This window comes from Lepisma saccharinum, chromosome 25 (genome assembly GCF_977018435.1).
Source record: "Lepisma saccharinum chromosome 25, izLepSacc3.1, whole genome shotgun sequence".
Lineage (NCBI taxonomy): Eukaryota > Metazoa > Arthropoda > Insecta > Zygentoma > Lepismatidae > Lepisma > Lepisma saccharinum.
The window spans coordinates 49,312,740-49,340,179 of NC_139253.1; the positions used below are offsets into that span (position 1 = coordinate 49,312,740).

General features: G+C 46.2%; 1 protein-coding gene and 2 non-coding genes across 3 annotated transcripts in view; all 3 read left to right on the forward strand.

The window, feature by feature from the left end:
• LOC145978774 (N-acetylated-alpha-linked acidic dipeptidase 2-like) overlaps positions 1–27,440 on the forward strand; it is a 236,056-nt gene that overhangs the window by 91,703 nt on the left and 116,913 nt on the right. The gene's annotated exons all lie outside the window — the stretch shown is intronic.
• On the forward strand, positions 13,515–13,586 carry TRNAP-AGG (transfer RNA proline (anticodon AGG)). The gene has a single exon. It is a non-coding gene; the product is annotated as a tRNA-Pro (tRNA).
• Positions 14,618–14,689, forward strand: TRNAP-UGG (transfer RNA proline (anticodon UGG)). The gene has a single exon. It is a non-coding gene; the product is annotated as a tRNA-Pro (tRNA).

The following is a 27,440-nucleotide window of genomic DNA, read 5'->3' on the forward strand; positions in this document are numbered from 1 at the left end:
CTCGCTCGCCACAAGTTCTACTGTAGTAACAACGAGCCTGGTGTGGCAGTCTTGCCCAAACCTGGCACCGTGGAGCTTTTCCGCATGCACGGTGCTATGGTGGAGCACCCCGCTATCATCATCGCGGATTTCGAAGCCTTCCTCAAACCCCTGTCCACTTGCGATCCCGATCCCGAAGTTTCCTCCACCACCCCTTACCAACTCCACGAGGCATCCAGTTTCGCATACGTTGTGGTGCGACGTGACCAGCACATCGCCCCTGAGCCCTATGTGTACCGTGGTCCCGACGCCGCCAAACACTTCCTCGAGAGGATGGTTGCCGAGGCCAACGAGATAGGGAAGGTACTGTTGGCCCCCAAGTCTATGCTCCCACTGTCTCCCGACGATCAGCGTAGACACGACGAGGCCATCGCTTGCCCTGTCTGCGTCAAGGAGTACACCGCCAACAACCGTAAAGTCCATCACCACGATCACTTTAACGGTAGGTATGTTGGTCCATGGTGCAACGGATGCAACCTCATGGCCCGGGACCCGCGCTTCATCCCTGTGTTTTTTCACAACGGCTCGGGATACGACTTCCACCACCTGATCAAGCATCTTGGGTACGACGACATGCGAATCAACGTTCTCGCCCAGAACGAGGAGCGTTACATCAGTGTGAGCAAGTGGGTGCGAATCCCAGGATCACGCTCTACCGTCGAGCTTCGCTTCCTCGACTCCCTGAGGTTCCTCCCGGCCAGCCTCGATGCTCTCGCAGGGAAGCTTAGCGACGAGCAAATGCTCATTACCTCCGGAAACTTTCCGAACTTGGACGCAGGTCTCTTCAAGCGTAAGGGGGTCTATCCCTACGAATACATCACAGACCCTTCCAAGTTCGCAGAGACGTCGCTACCTCCCCAGGCGAAATTCTACAGCAAGCTGCGAGGCTCGAACATCACCGACGAGGAATATCACCACGCCCAGTCCATGTGGCGCGAGCTGGGCTGTCGAACTCTCGGGGACTACCACGACGCCTACCTCAGACTTGATGTGACGCTCCTCGCCGACGTGTTCCAGACGTTCCGTGCGACCGCCATGAAGATCTACAAGCTGGACCCCGCCCACTTCTACAGTCTCCCCGGACTGGCGTGGTCGGCCATGTTTCTGGTGACGAAGATCGAGCTGGAGCTTCTTTCGGACGTGGACATGATGCTGTTTGTGGAACGTGCCGTGCGGGGTGGAATGGTCCAGGTGTCGCAGCGACACTCGCGCGCCAACAATCACCACATGGCCACCGGCTGCGACCCCTCACGACCGTCCAGCTACATCATGTCCACGGACGTCAATAACCTCTACGGACACTCCATGATGCAGCCACTCCCCTTTAAAAACTTCGAGTGGGCTGACCCTTCCAACTTCGACATCGAAAGCTTCGACGATTCGGAACATGGGTTCTTCGCCGAGGTGGACCTTGAGTTCTCCGAGAAGCTGCAGGATTTGTTCAGCGATCTTCCCCCTGCACCCGAGTTCAAGTGTCCACCCGATTCCAACCAGAAGAAGCTCGTCATGGATTTCGAGTCCAAGAAGAATTACGTCCTGCACTACCAGAATCTCCGGTGGTTGATGAAGCGAGGGGTTACCGTCCACGCAGTTCACCACATCCTCAAGTTCGAGCATTCTCCATGGTTGCGTCCATATATTGAAGTCAACACGAAACACCGCACCGCAGCCACGTCCGAGCTTGATAAGGATTTCTTCAAGCTTATGAACAATGCGGTGTTCGGGAAAACCATGGAGAATGTACGGACTCGTGTAGATGTGAGGCTAATATCAAACAAAGCACAATGTCGCAGGCTCGTAGCAAACCCATTATTCAAATCGAGGACCATTTATAATGAGCAGCTGGCTCTGATTCACATGAAGCAAGGTGTGGTGAAACTCGACAAGCCCATCTACGTTGGAGCCACTGTTCTGGATCTGAGCAAGCTCCACATGTTCGAGACGTACTACGACATATTACGTCCACACTACGACCACAACATCTCACTTCTCTACACGGACACGGACAGCTTGGTGTACCACGTCCACTCAGCCGATGCATACAGGGATATAGTCACGGTACCAGCTTTGGTTAACCTCTTCGACACCTCGGGCTATCCCCAGCCGAACCAGTACGGCATCCTGCCCCGAAACAAAAAAGTGCCTGGCAAACTCAAAGACGAGAAGGACGGTGATGTAATTCTCGATTTTGCGGGTCTTCGCGCCAAGGCCTATGCCATCAAAGCCGAGGGCAGCGTTACCAAGAAGGCCAAGGGTGTCGGCAGACAGGTGGTTCGGGAGCATCTCACATTCGAGGACTTCGTCGATTGCCTCAAGACCAGGTCGTCGGTTCTAAGAGAAGAACAGCGCATCCAGAGCGTCGACCATATCATCACCACAAACAAAGTTAGAAAAATTGCGCTGGATCCCAACGACGACAAGAGGTGCATTCTCCAATGTGGAATCCACACATTGCCGTGGGGACACTATCGCTTAGCAGAAAGCAAAACCTGCAACATATGCCCATCTTCAACAGAAGATTCATAAAAACAAAACAAAACAAAAAAAAATCATGTTGTTAGTTATTACAAAAAAACATTGACTGTCATTACAAAAAACTTTGACCGTATTCTTAAATAACCAGCATGCCTATGAATTTGTTCGGTTTCAAAAAACAGATCATTATGGAAACCATACCAGATCATGAAGTCTTACCTTCCGTGTTACCTAAACTCAACGGTCTGTTGATCATTCACCTCAACAGCATTTGGACGAAACTGAATGACGATGTGGGCAAGATGTTTTATGTTTTTAATAACAATTTACATTTCTACGAAATTCCGATCGACGGGAAACTTCAAATCACCGTGAATCCGGAAAACGCAGGCGAAATCAAAATTTCTACCGGCAAGAACATTTTTCGAATCAAGCACGACAAGATGCTTTCTAACATTACGTACGATGTTTCTGCAGGAGATTATCTTTACGTGGAACTCCTCGGAGATTACGACAAACTTATTCCTCTCTTCGTAGAATTACGAATCGTCTATCCTATTATAAATAACCGTTAACCAAAAATGCCTAACGACATTTTCGGCAACACCAAGCGTGTAGACCACGCAGAAGAGATTCTCATGTTGGACATTCGAGTTAAGAAGTTGAGGACCGATTTGATCGCTTTGCAGGAAACCTTAAACAAAAGTTTAGAGTCGGAAATCGCTACGCTCCAAACGCAATGTCTCGACCCCATTCTGAAAATCGATTCCGAACTGAAAACGCTGATAAAAAATTATGTCGACGTACCTTCTTACGACAGCGTTCAAAATATACAGTTGAGCGTGGATTCGCTTCAAAATGATTTGGCCAAATTACAGCAATTTCAATCGAAAAATGAAGATTTGGAGAAATTGAAACTCGAAATCGAAGAACGAACTTCCGCAATAGAAAAGAATTTCTCTGAACTTCAAACCGTGGTGAACGATATAGACGCAGAACGCTTGCATGTCGTCGTTTCCAAATTACAAGAAGAATTCACCAGCACGTTGGAAGAAATTAAATCCAAGTTGCAGACTTTGGAAGATACAATGACGAACCTACCATCGTCGGACGAACTGCAGGTCATCGGTAAAAGCGTCGCGAACATAAAAATTCAATTGGAGGCCTATCAAGATTTCGAACACATTCAAACCACCATCGCTACGCTTCAGGCGTCCTTGGAATTGATCAACGAAGAAATTAAAAATATTCACGCTGAATCGAGAGCGTTGACGAGCATTCAAGACACGTTGAGCACGGTTCAGCAGAAGATCGAATATTTAGAAAATTTGAACGTCGAAACGAATCTCGCTCATTTTCATCACGTACTCGACAACATACAGGGTGACTTGGAATCGTTACGGACGAGCGTGCCTTCCAGCGAAGATTTGGAAAAATTGAAAACGGCGGTGACGGCACTATCCGATTCGAGCGACATCAAAAGTTCATTGAGCGATCTCGAGAGTAAAGTGGCCAATCTCCCGACCTCCAAAGAATTGCACGCTTTGAAAAGAAACATATCTCGAATGCTAAAACGACTAGAAACGGAAACGGCGAACGTGGAACAGATTCGAGACGAAATTAGTTCGCTGGTGTCGACGCTGCCCACTTCGCAGAGCGTCGCCGACCTTCACACGCAGTTTACAGAGATGCGAAGCATCGTGAACGATCTTACCGAGAAGAGCTCGAAATTGAATCAAGTCGAGAACCTTCAGAACATCGTCGTCAACATCAGAGATCAAGTCGGAGTGCTGGAATCCACGCAGGAATCGACGCTGACCTCTTTCGGTGCCAAGTTGCAAGAACTCAACGAAAACTACAAGCAGTTGAACGTGGAAGTGAAAATCAAACCGTCGTTTTCTGCCGTAACGGATACCATAATCGAGCATTTGCTGCCCATCGAAAATAAACTCGGACAAGTTCACAGTAATCTGCTCGGCGTCGACACTAAATTCGCTAAACTGCATTCTCTGCAAGCCAACGAAATCAACAGCGTACCCAATCAACAGAGAATCTCCACGTTCGTCGAAGGTAACAAACTGTACATGTTGCATCCTTATCATCCGTACTACAAGTTTCTCCTCGATGGTACGATTCAGATAAACGAATTTTCGTACTGGTCTCACGGTAGAAAAGCTAGCGTTCCCACCATGACTTTGATATCGAATCGTGGTGTCCAGAAAGCAGGAAACATTCCTCTGGCACGTTGGAACGAAACGCGCAACATATATGAAATACACGAAGACGAAGATCTCACCGTTTTCGACGTGAGTGCCGGCGATAAGCTGATCGTTCAAAACACGAGCGAGGTGCCACCCTCTTTGAATCCCATCACGCTTGTGCTTCTCTTGAAACGTAATCTCTAAAAAAATGTCTAGGCAAGCCATCGTCGAAGAATTGCATAAACCTGCACGCCGCAACTACGAACGTTTGGCTGTGGTAACCAAGGGCATCGACAACCTCTGGCAAAGTGACCTCGTGGAGATGAGCAGCGGCAATTTGAAAAAAGTGCATAAATTGAACAAGGGCAACAAGTACCTTCTCACCGTCATAGACACGTTTTCGAAATTCGCATGGGCTCTACCTTTGAAGGCGAAAACGGGGACATGCGTCACGGAAGCATTCAAATTAATTTTTCGCGAAAGCGGTGGCAGACGACCACGGTTTCTGCAAACGGACAACGGTAAAGAATTTTACAACGCCGTATTCCAAAAGTTTATTCAAAAACACAAGATTCGACATTATTCGACCTTCAGTCACATCAAAGCCAGCATCGTGGAAAGATTCAATCGAACCTTGAAAACACACATGTGGAAACGATTCACGCTTCGGGGAAATTACAAATGGGTCGACATCCTGCCGGAACTCGTCGACACCTATAATCACACGGTACACAGAACGATAGGCATGAAGCCAGCCGACGTTACCAAGTCCGACGAGGAGCGTTTAATTTCTACCGTTTACTGTCCAAAGTACACACCCACGACAAAAAAAGCTAAATACAAAATTGGAGACCAGGTGAGGATCAGCAAATTCAAACGCACCTTCGAGAAGGGATTCACAAAAAATTGGAGCACGGAACTCTTTACGGTGGTTCGAGTTTTACCCGGAAACCGACACACGTATATAATAAAAGATAGTAGCGGCGAGATTTTGAAAGGAAGATTTTACGAAGAGGAACTCTCTAAAACGAAACACCCCGACACGTACCTCATCGAGAAAGTATTGCGTAGAAAAGGTGACAAACTGTTTGTCAAATGGCTGGGACTTCCTGAAAAGAGTTGGATCGACGCGAACGAAGTGATCTTGTAAGTACGTGGAACGTGGTGAAGCGTCTACCGGATCCGGAAAGTCAAACGAAGAAAAAGAACGGTGAGTTGCTTCCCGACAGCATCCGCTGTCTGATCGTAGGTCCTTCGGGGTGTGGGAAAACGACACTGCTCGTGGACAATTTTCTCCTCGCACCGAATTGGTTAGATTGGAAGAACAGGCACCTGTACGTGTTCTCGAAAAGTTTGGAGCAATCCAAATACCAGCAACTGATGAAACTGTAAGAAGGTCTGGACATTGCAACGTTCGCTTCGGAAATAAAACCACTCGACGATTGTCGTGAAAATTCAGTCGTTGTGTTCGACGACGCCATCCTGGAAAATCAAAATGAAATTCGCAACTTTTTCACGCAAGGTCGTCACAAAGGAATGGATTGTTTTTACCTAGCTCAAACGTTTTCCAAAATTCCAAAACAGTTAGTGCGCGACAACGCTAATTTCATATGTTTGTTTCGTCAAGATCACACCAACCTCAAGCACGCGTACGATGACTACGTAGGCGGAGACATGAACTACAATCAATTTTCGGAACGCTGCTGCTCTTCTTGCTGGAACGGCGACGATTTCGGATTCGCGACGATCGACATGACGAGGAAACCCAACGACGGAAAATACAGAAACAAAATCAACGACTTTCTAAACGTTGCAACGTTGTGAGAAACGACGTATATAAATAACGTCATGACGAAACGAAAAATCGAAGACGAAAATCTCAAGCTTCGCGATTACCTCGCGAAACGCTTCAAAGGTTGGAAATCCGAGAATCGCGGATTCTACGAAGAGAAGAAACGTCAGGATCAACCTGTGATCGATGCCATCAGCAGTCGAGGTAAAGAAATTAAAAGTGTCACGGAACAAAATAAAAATTTGATCAATGAACTCGTACCGCTCGCAGCTAAAAGTTACGCCGTACCCACGCCCATTTCGAGCATTCCTTCGACGCCGTTCGAACTGAAGGATGCACCGGCACGACGTCGAGCCATAGGCAGCACGTCGTCGTCTTCGGATAAAATCGAGTTGGGACCTTTGGCACGAGACTACCTGAGCACGGGGAAATTCGACAAGGATGAAGTGTTCGGATTGTATCCCAGCATGGAAACCAGCGAAGGCGGCGGTGTGGTGTGGAAGATTGGGAAATCGAAGGTGACCTTCGAAGGCAACGACATTAAAGTTAATTTAGGCGACAAGGATAGTTGGAACAGGTATCCGGGTACGGTGGGACTGTGGGAACTCGTCGCCAAAAAGCAGCCGAAAGATTACACCGACGAAGATTACCAAAGTTACAAGGAAATTCTGATCATGACGGATGTCTTGTACCAGAACAACGACGCCTCGCAGAATAGGGTGAAATCGAGCAGCGGCGAGAAGTACAGGAATCTCATCAAACCGATTTGGAACCAGGTCAAAACGGGCAGCGGCGTCAAACGCTACAACACGTTACCCAAAGAATTCGTTTGGGTGGACGACGTGAGGAAGCTCGTGGACCGATTGTTGGTGATAGCCGGCGAAGAGAATGCAGGCAATCGTAATTTCTACAACGAGAAGGTTGGCATCGTGGACATGATCAGCACGAAACTTTCCAACTTCATCGTGAACGACGACAAGGGCATAGGTTACCTGATCAAAATCATCAACACGCTGCCTCCGAAATTTTGGAACGTGGCCGAAGGAAAGGGACTCGTGAACGACATCATCAACAAGTTACCTTTCGAGATGCATCTACCTGGCTACCAGTACTGCGGACCTGGTACCAAACTCGAGAAAAGATTGGAGAGAGGAGACAAGGGTGTGAATCCGTTGGACGCGGCATGCAAAGATCACGACATCGCCTACAACACCACGCAGACGGATCTGGACGCACGTCACGAAGCAGACAAAAAATTGGAACATGCAGCTTTCGAAAGGTTCGTGAGCAGAGACGCATCGCTGGGTGAACGGGTCGCCGCACTGGGTACCACCATCGCCATGAACACGAAACAAAAATTGGGGTGGGGTATATAAATAACATACCGTAAAAAAACAACATGGCTTGCATAACTGATTTGCCACCCGAGCTACTATCTAAAATATTCAAAAAAGTAGTTAACGGAGATGTTAATAAACTTGTGATCATAGCAAGAACGACGCCGGCATTTCACATGGGATGCGAAATAGTTCTCAAGGACCGTCTTCGGGAGATCAGCGGCCTGAGGTGCGGTGATCTCAACATTCTGCTTTCGGCTGCAGGGGAAAAATTAAACGATAGGTTAGATGAATTGCACGAGGCAAGGCAGGGAAGAAGATGGTATACTGATGATTGGCGCAAGTCTAAGCAGGAGACGGAAGATATCATTACGCACATCATCGCGTTTTCCGAAGCACGGACTTTCTTCCTCTGTTAAAAAATAATAATATATATACGTGTCAAAAAAACTTGATATATACATAACACACATCGTGAAAAAAAATAATATTGGGTATATATAAATAACACACATCGTGAAAAACAATTAAATTTCTCTCTAACACTTTGAAATTTTTTTGATATGACGATTGAAAAAATGAGTGATCTCCAAGCATTAAAACAAATGCTAAATTTGTCAGTCGAGTATGTAAAAATTCAGGAATTGGAAGTCGACAAACCTTACACGATAACTTCCGGTTCAATCGTTTCTACCCAGTATGGTCCCAAGGTACGCCTGTTGCTCAACGCACAATACAGTCTATTTTTACCAGATCGATACGCTAACATGTTATCCGACGAGAAGCTATCTATTTTAATCGAGAACAAAACTCGAATTGTGTACAAGGGGACAAAGGAACTTCTTGGCAAGAAAACGAAGCACGTAATAGAATTTGTGTAACGACTGCGAGGCCTTGAAAATATATAAATAACATACCGTAAAAAACTACACAAGAAAAAATCTCAGAATATATATATAAATAACATACCGTGAAAATAACACATAGAGCATCAACATGAAGCCCAAGGGTGTCGTGTACCAGATACCATATTCGAATCTAAAAAATCTAGGTGCCCTCGATGGGTTACTCACCAAGAAACAACGCGAGAAGAAACGTTCTTGCTTGCCGAAAGGACATGGAATGAAATTGCTGCTCAGCACACCTCAATTGAAAAGATTGCAGCGTTCGCGGAAACAGCAAAAGATCGGAGGTTTCATATTCAGCATCCCGGCCATCCTGGCAGCATTGGGGGCCGTTGGAAGTTTGGCCGGCGGAAGTGCCGCCATCGCGAAAACCGTCATCGACTCGAAGAAGAACAAGGCGGAATTGGAAGAACAGAAACGTCACAACCTGGCCATGGAGAAGAAGGGGAAGGGCGTGATGAAAAAATTTAAAAAAAAGAAACAGAAGCACTCACCAACCGAGACATTGAATCTCTGATCGAACCGTTACAAATCAAACACTTCAGAGGAGTTTTCATGTCCGACTCGTTACCTTCAAGCGTCAAAAGAAGAGAATGCGGAGTAGTCAACTTGGACGGTCAAGAAAATCCAGGCACGCATTGGATATGTTACCACAAAAACAACAATGATAAAGCATTCGTTTTCGATTCTTTCGGAGGTGTTCCACCTACAAATTTAGTTCATTATCTGAAAACGAACAAAACCTCCATATACTACAACGACGAACGCATTCAAGATTTCGGAGACGTGAACTGCGGTCATCTCTGCCTCTCCGTGCTCGCGTTTCTCTCTAAAATAAATAACCCTACGGTCGAAGATTTCCAGAAAGCATTGTGGAACCTCAAACAGCATCACTAGGATGGGCGTGTTCCATCTCACGAGCGAATCTTCAATCTTGAAACTCACGCTGCACGACGACATCGTCTATCCTAAATCCGTGGCTCTGCGTGCATTCTACAGCATGTACCTCATACCCAACGTTACGCATCACAACAACAAAATTAGCGTCGGAAGCGAACACATCGTCGTCACGCCAAGACAATACAATCTTTCCACTTTGCAAGCTCAGTTACCCAAAGGCACATACCTTTCTCAAAATTCGGTCACGCACAGAGTGGAAATCCTATCCGCGACGGAGACCGTGGACCTGGGCACCATGGGAGAACTTTTAGGTTTCGAGAACGACACCAAACTCGAAGCTGGCATCAAGCACGTAGCAACCAACATTCCTAAATTCTTGGCCATAGAGACTCTGAACGTACACTGCAACGTGGCCGAAGGTATGATCACGAAATCTTCGGACGGATTGTTGGGAAGTCACAAGCAGACGGGAATCATAGCCACTTTCAAACCAAGTTCCGAGTTCATGGAACCGATCATCTACACGCCCTCTTCACCGATCTATTTTCCAGTATGTCGCAACCGCATAGACGACATAGAGTTGGTGGTGACGAACGAGAAAGGAGACGTGGTGGATTTCGCAGGTGCCACTACGACGGCCATCGTGGAGATCAACGTATAATAAATAACCATACATAGTGAGCATGGAGCAAATCGAAAGTTACGAATTGCAATCTTTCCCTCCCAACCGTCGCACGTTCGCCAATCTGAACGAAGCGAACAGGGAGATCGAATACGACGTGGACGTAGGCGATGGGTTCGTTCATCCTCACAGAGCGGACCTCTACCTTCAATTCGACGTGGTGAAGAAGGAAAGCGGAGACGCGTTTCCCGCAGCAGCAAACTTGATACTCGTGGACAACTTCGTGCCTCACCTGTTCTCGCAGGTGGAGGTGAGGAAACACAACACCGTCATCGACAGAATAGATTATCCAGGCATCACGTTGACGGCGGTGGGAAAGTTGAAATTATCCAAAACGGACGCAGCGTACTACCAGGCCGGGGGATTCGAAGCCGGGACCAAAATATCGACGAGAAGTCACACGGTGCTCTTTCCCATGCGTCTGCTGCCTGGTTTCTTCTCGGACTACAAGGAGATCATGTGGAAGGGAGGACTGCGCGTTACGTTTCGAAGAGCGGCCAACGACAACGACGCACTGATGCGATACTCTACTTTGGGTCCGGACGCCACCACGCCGATAGCCAACACTCTACCCGAAGCAGCCAAGTGCGTCATCCGGAGCATGGAATTGAGAATGCCGGTGGTGGAATACGAAACGAACTACGCCCTCAAGTACAAAGCGGAGATCTTGAAAAGTCCGCAGGTGCCGATTCACTTTCACGGTTACCAGTGCGTGCAGAAAATAGCGTCGGGAAGTCACATGGAATTCGACGTGACGACGCAGTTCAACAACATACAGTTCGACATGCCAGATTTCGTCGTAGTGCTCTTTCAGACCGGGAGGGACAAGAATCAGGAAAAAGATTCCAGCAAGTTCGACGACTGCAAGATCAAGAACGTTTATCTGAAGAATGGACGCAACGAAGTGTTCCCGCGCGAGAATTACAACCTCGACGTGACCAAAAACGATTACCTCAAATTTACGAAGCTTACACGGCTTACAAACGCGTGACCGAGGGAAGTGTGGACATGTACTACACCCCCAGCGAATTCAAAATCCGCAGGCCGATGTTCGTCATCAACACATCTAAGAGGAAGAAGGTAGTGGTCAACGATCGAACCAACATCAAGGTCGTCTGCGAGTTCCACGATGCCTTGCCCGAGGATACCCTATGCAGTGTCATCCTGATTGCAGAGAAGTCCTTCGCCTACGACGTGAAGAACGAGAGGGTCACAGAGCAGTTTTAAAAAATAATTGCCACATACTAAAAAAAATCAACAAAATTATATAAAATACAATGTAAGTTAGTTCGGTGCGCAAATAAAAAAAATAATAATTCACGAAACTCTCTACAGATTCATTGTTGGCGGCTTTGATGGCCCCACGACCATTATATAGAACTTTTTTGGTGTTGGGCACCCACGCACCCTGGGCGAGGTTATGGGGGCCAGGCCTCCTAAAAACAACAATTATTATTATTTTGTCTGTTTGCTTGCGTCACAATACACGCGCACGCGTGTGTGTGTGTGTGTGTGGCACATCGTTCCCCCCGAGAGAGGTTTACAAAGGTCACGATATACGGAGTTGGAAAATTACGATATGGCGCATTCGCTTATTACTGTTGCCAGCCATAAATCTCTCTCTCTCTTCATCTTACACCAACGTTGGCATCTCTATTTTTTTTAGTTGGTGATTTTTTTTCGAGTGAGGAGTTGGCAACGCTGATTTTTACTTGAGGGTGGTCAACCGGGTTGATTGCACAAGCAAAATTGCCACCTCCTTGCTTTAGGTTAGGTTAGACCAAAAAAAAACCTTGGTGATTTTTTTTCGAGTGAAAAGTTGGCAACGCTGATTTTTACTTGAGAGAGGGGTCAACCGGGTTGATTGCACAAGCAAAGTTGCCACCTCCTTGCTTTAGGTTAGGTTAGACCAAAAAAAACCTTGGTGATTTATTTTCGAGTGAAAAGTTGGCAACGCTGATTTTTACTTGAGGGTGGTCAACCGGGTTGATTGCACAAGCAAAGTTGCCACCTCCTTGCTTTAGGTTAGGTTAGAGCAAAAAAAGCTGTGGGTAAGCTGTCGGTTGTTTAACTCTTCCCTATCTCTTTTTTTTCTTGTAAAAGGCTATGGCAAAAGTACCAGTGGGTTGGCAACCTTGCTTTATGCACTGTAACGCAAGCCTCAAGCAAGGTTGTCAGCTCCTTGCTTTAGGCTAGGTTAGACCAAAAAAAAACCTTGGTGATTTTTTCGAGTGAGGAGTTGGCAACACTGCGAGAAAATAACTCAAGCAAGATTGCCAGCTCCTTGCTTTAGGCTAGGTTAAACCCCAAAAAAACCTTGGTGATTTTTTCGAGTAAGGAGCTGGCAACACTGCCAGAAAATGGGGCTCATGCCTTACGAGAAAAATCCATTAAGGCGAGCCCCATTTTCGGGCGCAGAACTGTCTTTTTCTACCTTCTCACAAAGCAACAGCACAATTGCTCGGCATTATCCTCAAATGTTATTGTTGTTGAAAAAAATTCTCCACTATCACACAAGAGCTACAGGAAAAGGAAACACAAGGCACTTTCACGTTCCCTCACACAAATGCAGATCCTATAACAAGCGGAAAGGTCTGTGACAACGTCAGTTCTGTCCCGTGAGTGACGTCAGGGTTGGGAACGCCCACGACCCCCTTTTTTCAGCTTCGAGAGGGAAGACTGCGCTACTTTCTCAACTATATTATATACTTACTTTGCGACCACCCGTCCCCCTAGTCTGGCTGCAGATCTACACGCCCCCCTGGTGGCCCGCGTGGGAGGGAGGCCAGGAGTCGGTAGGTAAGCCAGGGCCCAATATTGGGCTGTAGCGCTATAGCGTTACTTTACTACTACTGATCAAATAGCAAATATTAGAAAATTAATATAAATGAAAATAATAATAAAGAAATTTCATAAAAATAAAAATGCATAAAAATTAAAAGAAATGTAAAAATGGAGGTCATCATATCCTAATGTTTTGAATAACGTTATTGTTGTATCAAATTCTCGATATATTTTTTAAAAAATATCTTCGAATCTTCTCTTGGCAATTTACGACAGACGTCCGAGTTTAGACTGCGAAATCCCAAATAGAGGACAAATGTTTCCCATAGACGTCACGATACCGTTAAAGACGTGCTTAAATAAAACCATGCATGTTATATAAGGAGGTTATCAGCGAGTGGCTTGTTGGTCTAGGGGTATGATTCTCGCTTAGGGTGCGAGAGGTCCCGGGTTCAAATCCCGGACAAGCCCATATTTTCCTGTTCTGTCTTGTATTGCATACAGGATAGAAGGATAGAGAATGCTGTTCTTTGAAACCAAAAGTAAATCATTAAGAAACGTTGTTTGCCTTGATGTCCTCCTTGCGACCTGGAAATCTGTGGGCATTGAGTAGCAGTTGCACGCTCTCCGGAAGTACAGCAGGACAATGCAACATCAGTGTGAACGTTTTGAGCTTTCAAATAATAAAAATATTTTAAAAACCGAGTTCGAGTAGGAGCGAGCATTAGAGATTCAATGCAGGAACTTTCCCACTGAACGATCGCGACCTACGAGGCCTCCCGCTTTGCTTACACCCTCCTTTTCGTTCCTCTTACAATGCTTCAGTACCGCTGAATGTTCTGCAGTCCACACGGGCATACGAACTCGTACGGTCGCTTGTCAAGGTCTGCTGTAATGTGCAGCCGACGGCAAAGGGGAGTAGGCCAATTATCCAACATCATGTTCACTGAGTCTGTTTTCCACATTTCGTAGGTATTAAGCCTGCATTCGTGGGCGTAGTGATTATCACATCGCACATCGTTCGAATCCTGACCTGGGCACGGATATTTGTGAGTATCCATTCATCAATTTCATGATATCATCACTAATACCCATTTTCGCAATTTGCCAGAAGTGGCATAAAAGCGAAGTAAAATGAAGCAAATCAATCAATCGAATTTATTAAATTGAATAAAAAATGGCAATGAACAAAAAAGTACATTGCTTTTGCATCAACATAATTCCACCCCTTAAAACAATATTGTCTGTAGAATAAAAAAAGGGAAGAAAAAGTACATACCAAGAATGATTTTGTTCTTTCATAATCCTTAGTCAGATTGATATGAAATGAATCCGAAATAATTTATAAGAGCCTACAATCCATATGGAGAAAGCTGCCGCACAACCTGTTTATCCCAACGCGCTGACGTCAGAGACTTGACTCGAAGAATGAGTCGCACAATATCGCTGATGGCGTACCATGCTGCTAGAAATGGATATATACTTTGTTTGTTGTTACAGTCGGCTCGTTGGTCTAGGGGTATGATTCTCGCTTTGGGTGCGAGAGGTCCCGGGTTCAAATCCCGGACGAGCCCGGCTTTTACCTTTTGCACAAACAGCCGAAGAAAGCGAAATCGTGTTGAATATATACAGGGTGTCCCCAAAATAAGTAGCATAACTTCAGGAACGTGATTCTCACATGTAAACAAGTAGATGAAGTGGGCCGGTTGAAGATCATCATGTGGGGTTCACCGAAACCTCAAAAACTCACTTTCTCTCCACGTTTCGCGCCTCATTTATTGCGCTAACGATGTTTCACAGCGAAGAAAACAGCACCAAAACATCAAAAATTCACTCTACTCATTTGGGGTTCTGGAACCTCAAAAAACTCATTTTTATTAATTGAGGTTCACCAAAAATTTCAAAAAAAAAAACTCGTTTTCTCTCCACGTTCCGCGCATTTATTTGTTGCGCTGACACAGCGTAAATAATGCACTCTCTCTCATCCTTGAAGGAAGAATGCATTTTATCGTAATTTTCCAACTCCGGGACCAAATGTTTGTATATCGTGACCTTTGCAAACCTCATTCGGGAACGATGTGCCACACACACACACAAGCGCGCGCGCTTGTATTGTGACCATTTTCTCTCCACGTTCCGCGCTTTTATTCGTTGCGCTGACACAGCGTGATGAGCAAATAATGCACTTTCTCATTCTTGAAGGATGAATGCACCTTATCGTAATTTTCCAACTCCGGGACCAAATGTTTGTATATCGTGACCTTTGTAAACCTCATTTAAAATTCAAAAATACCTCAAAAACTCCACGTTCCGCGCTTTTATTTGTTGCGCTGACACAGCGTGATGAGTAAATAATGTACTCTCTTATTCTTGAAGGATGAATGCACGTTATCGTAATTTTCCAACTCCGGGACCAAATGTTTGTATATCGTGACCTTTGTAAACCTCATTTAAAATTCAAAAATACCTCAAAAACTCCACGTTCCGCGCTTTTATTCGTTGCGCTGACACAGCGTGAGGAGTAAATAATGGACTCTCTCTCATTCTTGAAGGGTGAATGCACCTTATCGTAATTTTCCAAGTCCGGGACCAAATGTTTGTATATCGTGATTTTTGTAAACCTCATTTGGGGAACGATGTGCCGCACACACACACGCGCGCGCGCGCTTGTATTGTGACGCAAGCAAACAAAAAAAAAAAACTTTGACCGCATTCTTAAATAACTAACAAGGACAATGAATCTTTTTGGCTTCCGCAAACAGATCAACATGGAGACTGCACCGCCAAATTTCAAAAACTTCTTACCTTCCGTGTTATCTAAACTCCATGGTTTACTGATCGTTCACCTTAACAGCATATGGACGAAACTGAATGACGATGTGGGCAAGATGTTTTATGTTTTTAATAACAATTTACATTTCTACGAAATTCCGATCGACGGGAAACTTCAAATCACCGTGAATCCGGAAAACGCAGGCGAAATCAAAATTTCTACCGGCAAGAATATTTTTCGAATCAAGCACGACAAGATGCTTTCTAACATTACGTACGATGTTTCTGCAGGAGATTATTTTTACATGGAACTCCTCGGAGATTACGACAAACTTATTCCTGTCTTCGTAGAATTACGAATCGTCTATCCTATTATAAATAACCGTTAACCAAAAATGCCTAACGACATTTTCGGCAACACCAAGCGTGTAGATCACGCAGAAGAGATTCTCATGTTGGACATTCGAGTTAAGAAGTTGAGGACCGATTTGATTGCTTTGCAGGAGACCTTAAATTAAAGTTTAGAGTCGGAAATCGCTACGCTCCAAACGCAATGCCTCGACCCCATTCTGAAAATCGATTCCGAACTGAAGACGCTGATAAAAATTTATGTCGACGTACCTTCTTACGACAGCGTTCAAAATATACAGTTGAGCGTGGATTCGCTTCAAAATGATTTGGCCAAATTACAGCAATATCAATCGAAAAATGAAGATTTGGAAAAATTGAAACTCGAAATCGAAAAACGAACTTCCGCAATCGAAAAGAATTTCTCCGAACTTCAAACCGTTGTGAACGATATTGATGTAGAACGCTTGCACGTCGTCGTTTCCAAATTACAAGAAGAATTCACCGGCACGTTGGAAGAAATTAAATCCAAGTTACAGACTTTGGAAGATACCATGACGAACCTACCATCGTCGGACGAACTGCAGGTCATCGGTAAAAGCGTCGCGAACATAAAAATTCAATTGGAGGCCTATCAAGATTTCGAACACATTCAAACCACCATCGCTACGCTTCAGGCATCCTTGGAATTGATCAACGAAGAAATTAAAAATATTCACGTTGAAGCAAGAGCGTTGACGAGCATTCAAGACACGTTGAGCACGGTTCAGCAGAAGATCGAATATTTAGAAAATTTGAACGTCGAATCCAATCTCGCTCATTTTCATCACGTACTGGACAACATACAGGGTGACTTGGAATCGTTACGGACGAGCGTACCTTCGAGCGAAGATTTGGAAAAATTGAAAACGGCGGTGACGGCACTAACCGATTCGAACGACATCAAAAGTTCTTTGAGCGATCTCGAGAGTAGGGTGGCCAATCTCCCACCTCCAAAGAATTGCACGTTTTGAAAAGGAACATATCACGTATGTTGAAACGACTGGAATCGGAAACGGCGAACGTGGAAGAGATTCGAGACGAAATCAGTTCGCTGGTGTCAACGCTGCCCACTTCGCAGAGCGTCGCCGACCTTCACACGCAGTTTACAGAGATGCGAAGCATCGTGAACGATCTTACCGAGAAGAGCTCGAAATTGAATCAAGTCGAGAACCTTCAGAACATCGTCGTCAACATCAGAGATCAAATTGGAGTGCTGGAATCCACGCAGGAATCGACGCTGGCCTCTTTCGGTGCCAAGTTGCAAGAACTCAACGAAAACTACAAGCAGTTGAACGTGGAAGTGAAAATCAAACCGTCGTTTTCTGCCGTAACGGATACCATAATCGAGCATTTGCTGCCCATCGAAAATAAACTCGGACAAGTTCACAGTAATCTGCTCGGCGTCGACACTAAATTCGCCAAATTGTTCACCTTGCAAGCCATCGAAATCAACAGCGTTCCCAATCAACAGAGAATCTCCACGTTCGTCGAAGGTAACAAACTGTACATGTTGCATCCTTATCATCCGTACTACAAGTTTCTCCTCGATGGCACGATTCAGATAAACGAATTTTCGTACTGGTCTCACGGTAGAAAAGCTAGCGTTCCCACCATGACCTTAATATCGAATCGTGGTGTCCAGAAAGCGGGAAACATTCCTCTGGCACGTTGGAACGAAACGCGCAACATATATGAAATACACGAAGACGAAGATCTCACTGTTTTCGACGTGAGTGCCTGCGATAAGCTGATCATTCAAAACACGAGCGAGGTGCCACCTTCTTTGAATCCCATCACGCTGGTGCTTCTCTTCAAACGTAATCTCTAAAAAAAAAATGTCTAGGCAAGCCATCGTCGAAGAATTGCATAAACCTGCACGCCGCAACTACGAACGTTTGGCTGTGGTAACCAAGGGCATCGACGACCTCTGGCAAAGTGACCTCGTGGAGATGAGCAGTGGCAATTTGAAAAACGTACATAAATGGAACAAGGGCAACAAGTACCTCCTCACCGTCATAGACACGTTTTCGAAATTCGCATGGGCTCTACCTTTGAAGGCGAAAACAGGAACGTGCGTCACGGAAGCATTCAAATTAATTTTTCGCGAAAGCGGCGGCAGACGACCACGGTTTTTGCAAACGGACAACGGGAAGGGATTTTACAATGCCGTATTCCAAAAGTTTATTCAAAAACATGACATTCGACATTATTCAACCTTCAGTCACATCAAAGCCAGCATCGTGGAAAGATTTAATCGAACCTTGAAAACACACATGTGGAAACGATTCACGCTTCGGGGAAATTACAAATGGGTCGACATCCTGCCGGAACTCGTTGACACCTATAATGATACGGTACACAGAACGATAGGCATGAAGCCAGTTGACGTTACCAAGTCTGACGAGCAGCGTTTAATTTCTACCGTTTACTGTCCAAAGTACACACCCACGACAAAAAAGCTAAATACAAAATTGGAGACCAGGTGAGGATCAGCAAATTCAAACGCACCTTCGAGAAGGGATTCACAAAAAATTGGAGCACGGAACTTTTTACGGTGGTTCGAGTTTTACCCGGAAACCGACACACGTATATAATAAAAGATAGTAGCGGCGAGATTTTGAAAGGAAGATTTTACGAAGAGGAACTCTCTAAAACGAAACACCCCGACACGTACCTCATCGAGAAAGTATTGCGTAGGAAAGGTGACAAACTGTTGGTCAAATGGCTGGGACTTCCGGAAAAGAGTTGGATCGACGCGAACGAAGTGATCTTGTGAGTACGTGGAACGTGGTGAAGCGTCTACCGGATCCGGAAAGTCAAACGAGAAAAAAAAAGAACGGTGAGTTGCTTCCCGACAGCATCCGCTGTCTGATCGTAGGTCCTTCGGGGTGTGGGAAAACGACACTGCTCGTGGACAATTTTCTCCTCGCACCGAATTGGTTAGATTGGAAGAACAGGCACCTGTACGTGTTCTCGAAAAGTTTGGAGCAATCCAAATACCAGCAACTGATGAAACTGTACGATGGTCTGGACATTGCAACGTTCGCCTCGGAAATAAAACCACTCGACGATTGTCGTGAAAATTCAGTTGTTGTGTTCGACGACGCCATCCTGGAAAATCAAAATGAAATTCGCAACTTTTTCACGCAAGGTCGTCACAAAGGAATGGATTGCTTCTACCTAGCTCAAACGTTTTCCAAAATTCCAAAACAGTTAGTACGCGACAACGCTAATTTCATATGTTTGTTTCGTCAAGATCACACCAACCTCAAGCACGCGTACGATGACTACGTAGGCGGAGACATGAACTACAATCAATTTTCGGAACGCTGCTGCTCTACTTGCTGGAACGGTGACGATTTCGGATTCGTGACGATCGACATGACGAGGAAACCCAACGACGGAAAATACAGAAACAAAATCAACGACTTTCTAAACGTTGCAACGTTGTGAGATACGACGTGTATAAATAAACGTTATGACGAAACGAAAAATCGAAGACGAAAATCTCAAGCTTCGCGATTACCTCGCGAAACGCTTCAAAGGTTGGAAATCCGAGAATCGCGGATTCTACGAAGAGATGAAACGTCAGGATCAACCCGTGATCGATGCCATCAGCGGTCTAGGTAAAGAAATTAAAAGTGTCACGGAACAAAATAAAAATTTGATCAACGAACTCGTACCGCTCGCAGCTAAAAGTTACGCCGTACCCACGCCCATTTCGAGCATTCCTTCGACGCCGTTCGAACTGAAGGATGCACCGGCACGACGTCGAGCCATAGGCAGCACGTCTTCGGATAAAATCGAGTTGGGACCTTTGGCACGAGACTACCTGAGCACGGGGAAATTCGACAAGGATGAAGTGTTCGGATTGTATCCTAGCATGGAAACCAGCGAAGGCGGTGGTGTGGTGTGGAAGATTTAGAAATCGAAGGTGACCTTCGAAGGCAACGACATTAAAGTCAATTTAGGCGACAAGGATAGTTGGAACAGGTATCCGGGTACGGTGGGACTGTGGGAACTCGTCGCCAAAAAGCAGCCGAAAGATTACACCGACGAAGATTACCAAAGTTACAAGGAAATTCTGATCATGACGGATGCCTTGTACCAGAACAACGACGCCTCGCAGAATAGGGTGAAATCGAGCAGCGGCGAGAAGTACAGGAATCTCATCAAACCGATTTGGAACCAGGTCAAAACAGGCAGCGGCGTCAAACGCTACAACACGTTACCCAAAGAATTCGTTTGGGTGGACGACGTTAGGAAACTCGTGGACCGATTGTTGGTGATAGCCGGCGAAGAGAATGCAGGCAACCGTAATTTCTACAACGAGAAGGTTGGCATCGTGGACATGATCAGCACGAAACTTTCCAACTTCATCGTGAACGACGACAAGGGCATAGGTTACCTGATCAAAATCATCAACACGCTGCCTCCGAGATTCTGGAACGTGGCCGAAGGAAAGGGACTCGTGAACGACATCATCAACAAGTTACCTTTCGAGATGCATTTACCTGGCTACCAGTACTGCGGACCGGGTACCAAACTCGAGAAAAGATTGGAGAGAGGAGACAAGGGTGTGAATCCGTTGGATGCCGCATGCAAAGATCACGACATCGCCTACAACACCACGCAGACGGATCTGGATGCACGTCACGAAGCAGACAGAAAGTTAGAGCATGCAGCTTTCGAAAGGTTCGTGAGCAGAGACGCATCGTTGGGTGAACGGGTCGCCGCACTGGGTACCACCATCGCCATGAACACAAAACAAAAATTGGGGTGGGGTATATAAATAACATACAGTAAAAAAAAAAAAACATGGCTTGCATAACTGATTTGCCGCACGAACTACTAACTAAAATATTCAAAAAGGTAGTTAACGGAGATGTTAATAAACTTGTGATCATAGCTAAAACGACGCCGGCATTTCGAATTCCGTGTGAAATAGTTCTCAAGGACCGTCTTCGGGAGATCAGTGGAATGAGGTGCGGTGATCTCGACACTCTTCTGTCGGCCGCGGGGGAGAAATTAAACAAGAGGTTGGACGAACTGGACGAGGCGAGGCGGGGGAGAAGACGGTATACTGATGATTGGCGTAAGTCCAAACAGGAAACTGAAGAAATCATCACGCACATCATCGCGTTCTCCGAAGCACGAGCTTTCTTCCTCTGTTAAAAAAATCTTCGATACAAATCGTGAAAAAAAAATATATATAAATAACACACATCGTGAAAAAAAATAATCTTCGGTATATATAAATAACACACATCTTGAAAAAAAAATTAAATTTCTCTAACACGCACACTGAAAATTTCTCTTTTTCGATATGACAACTGAAAAAATGAGTGACCTCCAAGCATTAAAACAAATGCTAAATTTGTCAGTCGAGTATGTAAAAATTCAGGAATTGGAAGTCGACAAACCTTACACGATAACTTCCGGTTCAATCGTTTCTACCCAGTATGGTCCCAAGGTGTGTCTGTTGCTCAACGGACAATACAGTCTATTTTTACCAGATCGATACGCTATCATGTTATCCGACGAGAAGCTAGCTATCTTAATCGAGAACAAAACTCGAATCGTGTACAAGAGGACAAAGGAACTTCTTGGTAAGAAAACAAAGCATGTAATAGAATTTGTGTAACGGGGCTACGCGGAGTATATATAAAATAACATCTATTGAAAAAAATCTCAGAACATTTATATATAAATAACATACCGTGAAAAAATAACACATAGAGCATCAACATGAAGCCCAAGGGTGTCGTGTACCAGATACCATATTCGAATCTTAAAAATCTAGGTGCCCTCGATGGGTTACTTACCAAGAAACAACGTGAGAAGAAACGTTCTTGCTTGTCGAAAGGACACGGAATGAAATTGCTGCTCAGCACACCTCAATTGAAAAGATTGCAGCGTTCGCGGAAACAGCAAAAGATCGGAGGTTTCATATTCAGCATCCCGGCCATCCTAGCAGCATTGGGGCCGTTGGAAGTTTGGCCGGCGGAAGTGCCGCCATTGCGAAAACCGTCATCGACTCGAAGAAGAACAAGGCGGAATTGGAAGAACAGAAACGTCACGACCTGGCCATGGAGAAGAAAGGAGGAAAGGGCGTGATGAAGAAGTTTAAAAAAAAGAAACAACAGCACTCACCAACCGAGACATTGAATCTCTGATCGAACCGTTACAAATCAAACACTTCAGAGGAGTTTTCATGTCCGACTCGTTACCTTCAAGCGTTAAAAGAAGAGAATGCGGAGTAGTCAACTTGGACGGTCAAGAAAATCCAGGCACGCATTGGATATGTTACCACAAAAATGATGATAAAGCATTTGTTTTCGATTCTTTCGGAGGTGTTCCACCTACAAATTTAATTCATTATCTGAAAACGAACAAAACCTCTATATACTACAACGACGAACGCATTCAAAATTTCGGAGACGTGAACTGCGGTCATCTCTGCCTCTCCGTGCTCGCGTTTCTCTCTAAAATAAATAACCCTACGATCGATGATTTCCAGAAAGCATTGTGGAACCTCAAACAGCATCACTAGGATGGGCGTGTTCCATCTCACGAGTGAATCTTCAATCTTGAAACTCACGCTGCACGACGACATCGTCTATCCTAAATCCGTGGCTCTGCGTGCATTCTACAGCATGTACCTCATACCTAACGTCACGCAGCACAACAACAAAATTAGCGTCGGAAGCGAACACATCGGCGTCACGCCAGGACAATACAATCTTTCCACTTTGCAAGCTCAGTTACCCAAAGGCACGTACCTTTCTCAAAATTCGGTCACCCACAGAGTGGAAATCCTATCCGCGACGGAGACCGTGGACCTGGGCACCATGGGAGAACTTTTAGGTTTCGAGAACGACACCAAACTCGAAGCTGGTATCAAGCACGTGGCAACCAACATTCCTAAATTCTTGGCCATAGAGACTCTGAACGTACACTGTAACGTGGCGGAAGGCATGATCACGAAATCTTCGGACGGATTATTAGGAAGTCACAAGCAGACGGGAATCATAGCCACTTTCAAACCAAGTTCCGAGTTCATGGAACCGATCATCTACACGCCCTCTTCGCCGATCTATTTTCCAGTATGTCGCAACCGCATAGACGACATAGAGTTGGTGGTGGCGAACGAGAAAGGAGACGTGGTGGATTTCGCAGGTGCCACTACGACGGCCATCGTGGAGATCAACATATAATAAATAACCATACATGTAAAATGGAGCAAATCGAAAGTTACGAATTGCAATCTTTCCCTCCCAACCGTCGCACGTTCGCCAATCTGAACGAAGCGAACAGGGAGATCGAATACGACGTGGACGTAGGGGATGGGTTCGTTCATCCTCACAGAGCGGACCTCTACCTTCAATTCGACGTGGTGAAGAAAGAAAGCGGAGACGCGTTTCCGCCCAATGCAAATTTGATACTCGTGGACAACTTCGTGCCTCACCTGTTCTCACAGGTGGAGGTGAGGAAACACAACACCGTCATCGACAGAATAGATTATCCAGGCATCACGTCGACGGCAGTGGGAACGTTGAAATTATCCAAAACGGACGCAGCGTACTACCAGGCCGGGGGATTCGAAGCCGGGACCAAAATATCGACGAGAAGTCACACGGTGCTCTTTCCCATGCGTCTGCTACCTGGTTTCTTCTCGGACTACAAGGAGATCATGTGGAAGGGAGGACTGAGGGTCACGTTTCGAAGAGCGGCCAACGACAACGACGCACTGATGCGATACACCAACTTGAACGCCGACGGCACCACGCCGATAGCCAACACTTTACCCGAAGCAGCGAAATGTGTCATCCGGAGCATGGAGTTGAGAATGCCGATCGTGGAATATGAAACGAACTACGCCCTCAAGTACAAAGCGGAGATCTTGAAAAGTCCGCAGGTGCCGATTCACTTTCACGGTTACGAGTGCGTGCAGAAGATGGCGTCGGGAAGTCACATGGAATTCGACGTGACGACGCAGTTCAACAACATACAGTTCGACATGCCAGATTTCGTCGTTGTGCTCTTTCAGACCGGGCGTGATAACGATCAGGAAAAAGATTCCAGTAAGTTTGACGACTGCAAGATCAAGAACGTTTATCTCAAGAACGGTAGGAACGAAGTGTTCCCGCGCGAGAATTACAACCTCGACATGACCAAAGACGATTACCTCAAACTTTACGAAGCTTACACGGCTTACAAACGCGTGACCGAGGGAAGCGTGGACGTGTACTACGCGCCCAGCGAATTCAAAACACGCAGGCCGATGTTCGTCATCAACACCACGAAAAGAAAGCAAGTGGTGGTCAACGATCGCACCAACATCAAGGTCGTGTGCGAGTTCCACGACGCGCTGCCTGCCGATACTCTGTGCAGCGTCATCCTGATTGCAGAGAAGTCTTTTGTGTATGATGTCAAGAATGAAAGAGTGACCGAACAGTTTTAAGTACAAGAAAAAAAACCCACATAATTCTCAAAAAATTATACTGACCGTAGGTTCAAACATTAGATTAACCTGCAACGCAATGTTTAGGATGTACTGCGAGGAACACCTTCTTACATTTGTGAGAATAATCTGGAATAAAAAAATAATAATAAAAAAAATAATTTTAATGCATTTTAGAAATAAATCACACTTGAACGCACAATGGAACTTCCCCATTGGCCCTGCGTGTGCCCCATATTCACCCCGTAGGGCGCGGCAGGGAGTTAGTCCCGCTAAAAATCCCAAACCTCCACCTGTTTTTTTTTTTGTATTTGAAGATAAACACTATTGTTCTAGTATTTTGGCTATATTAAATTAGAACATCTGTTACATGAATTGTTTTTTTTTGTTTTTTTTTTTCATACATACTATTTACTACATTTGAGGCACATCTTACTAGTTTCTAGACGATGGTGGCCCCATGGGAGCGTGTGAATCCCACATTTCAGAACGCACCTCTTGTCGTCGCGTGCGTCCAGGGCAACCTTTCTCACCCGGTTGGTTGTCAACACATGGTCGACGCTCTGGATGCGCTGCTCCACTCCTGGAATTGACGTCCTAGTTTGAAGGGTTTTGACGTAATCCTCGAACTTGAGGTACTCTTGGACGACCTGCCTGCCCACACCCTTAGCCTTTTTCGTGATGGATCCTTCTGCCCGAATAGCATAGGCTTTGGCGCGAAGAGCGGCAAACTCGAGAATTACATCACCATCCTTCTCGTCTTTGAGTTTGCCAGGCACCTTCTTGTTGCGGGCCAGGATTCCGTACTGGTTCGGCTGGGGATAGCCCGAGGTGTCGAAGAGGTTAACCAAAGATGGAACTGTGGCTATATCCCCGTATGCATCGGGTGAGCGGACGTGGTACACCAAGCTGTCCGTGTCCGTGTAGAGAAGCGAGATGTTGTCGTTATAGTGCTGGCGTAGTATCCCATAATATGTTTGAAACATGTGCAGCTTGCTCAGGTCTAATACTGAGGCACCAACATAAATGGGCTTGTTGAGCCTCACCTCGTTCTTCCTCATATGCACCAGAGCAAGCTGCTCATTGTAAATGGTCCTCGATTTGAATAACGGGTTTGCTACGAGCCTGCGACATTGTGCTTTGTTTGATATTAGCCTCACATCTACACGATTTCGCACATTCTCCATGGTTTTCCCGAACACCGCATTGTTCATTAACTTGAAGAAATCGCGATCGAAATCAGAAGTGGCGACTGTGCGATGTTTGGTGTTGAGCTCGATGTATGGCCTCAACCATGGAGAATGCTCGAACATCAAAACTCGATGTACTGTGCGGACGGTAACCCCTTGCTTCATCAACCACCGGAGGTTTTGGTAGTGCAGGACATAATGCTCTTTGGGCTCGAAGTCCATGACGAGCTTTGCTTGGTTCGAGCCAGGCGGGCATTTGAATTCCGGGACTGGCGGAAGATCGCAGAACAAATCCTGCAGCTTCTCGGAGAACTCAAGGTCCACCTCGGCGAAGAACCCATGTTCCGAATCGTCGAAGCTTTCGATGTCGAAGTTGGAAGGGTCAGCCCACTCGAACCCTCTAAAGGGGAGTGGCTGCATCATGGAGTGCCCGTAGAGGTTATTGACGTCCGTGTACATGATGTAGCTGGACGGTTGTGAGGGATCGTAACCGGTGGCCATGTGGTGATTGTTGGCGTGCGAGTGTCGCTGCGACACCTGGACCATTCCACCCCGCACGGCACGTTCTACAAACAGCATCATGTCCACGTCCGAAAGAAGCTCCAGCTCAATCTTCGTCACCAGAAGCATGGCCGACCATGCCAGTCCGGGAAGACTGTAGAAGTATGCAGGGTCCAGCTTATAGATGGTCTTCGCAGTTGCACGAAACGCCTGGATCACGTCGGCGAGGAGCGTCACATCAAATTTGAGGTAGGCGTCGTGGTAGTCCCCGAGAGTTCGACAACCCAGCTCGCGCCACATGGACTGGGCATGGTTATAGTCATCCTCAGATATGTTCGAGCCTCGTAGCTGACTGTAGAAGTTTGCTCCAGGAGGTAGCGACGTCTCCGCGAACTTGGTAGGGTCTGTGACGTATTCGTAGGGGTAGACCTCCTTACGCTTGAAGAGACCGGCGTCCAAGTTCGGAAAATTCGCAGAGGTGATGAGTATTTGCTCGTCGCTAAGCTTCCCCGCGAGAGCATCGAGGCTGGCCGGGAGGAACCTCAGGGAGTCGAGGAAGCGAAGCTCGACGGTAGAGCGTGATCCCGGGATTCGCACCCACTTGCTCAAGCTAATGTAACGCTCCTCGTTCTGCGCCAGGACGTTGATTCGCATGTCGTCGTACCCAAAGTGAGTCACCAGATGGTGGAAGTCGTATCCCGAGCCATTGTGAAAAAACACAGGGATGAAACGCGGATCCCGGGCCATGAGGTTGCATCCGTTGCACCAAGGACCAACGTACCTACCGTCAAAGTGATCGTGGTGTGGGACTTTACGGTTGTTGGCGGTGTACTCCTCGACGCAAACGGGGCAAGCGATGGCCTCGTCGTGTCTACGTTGATCGTCGGGGGACGGTGGGAGCATAGGCTTGGGGGCCAACAGTACCTTCCCTATCTCGCTGGCTTCCACAACCATCCTCTCGAGGAAGTGTTTGGCTGCGTCGGGACCGCGATACACGTAGGGCTCGGG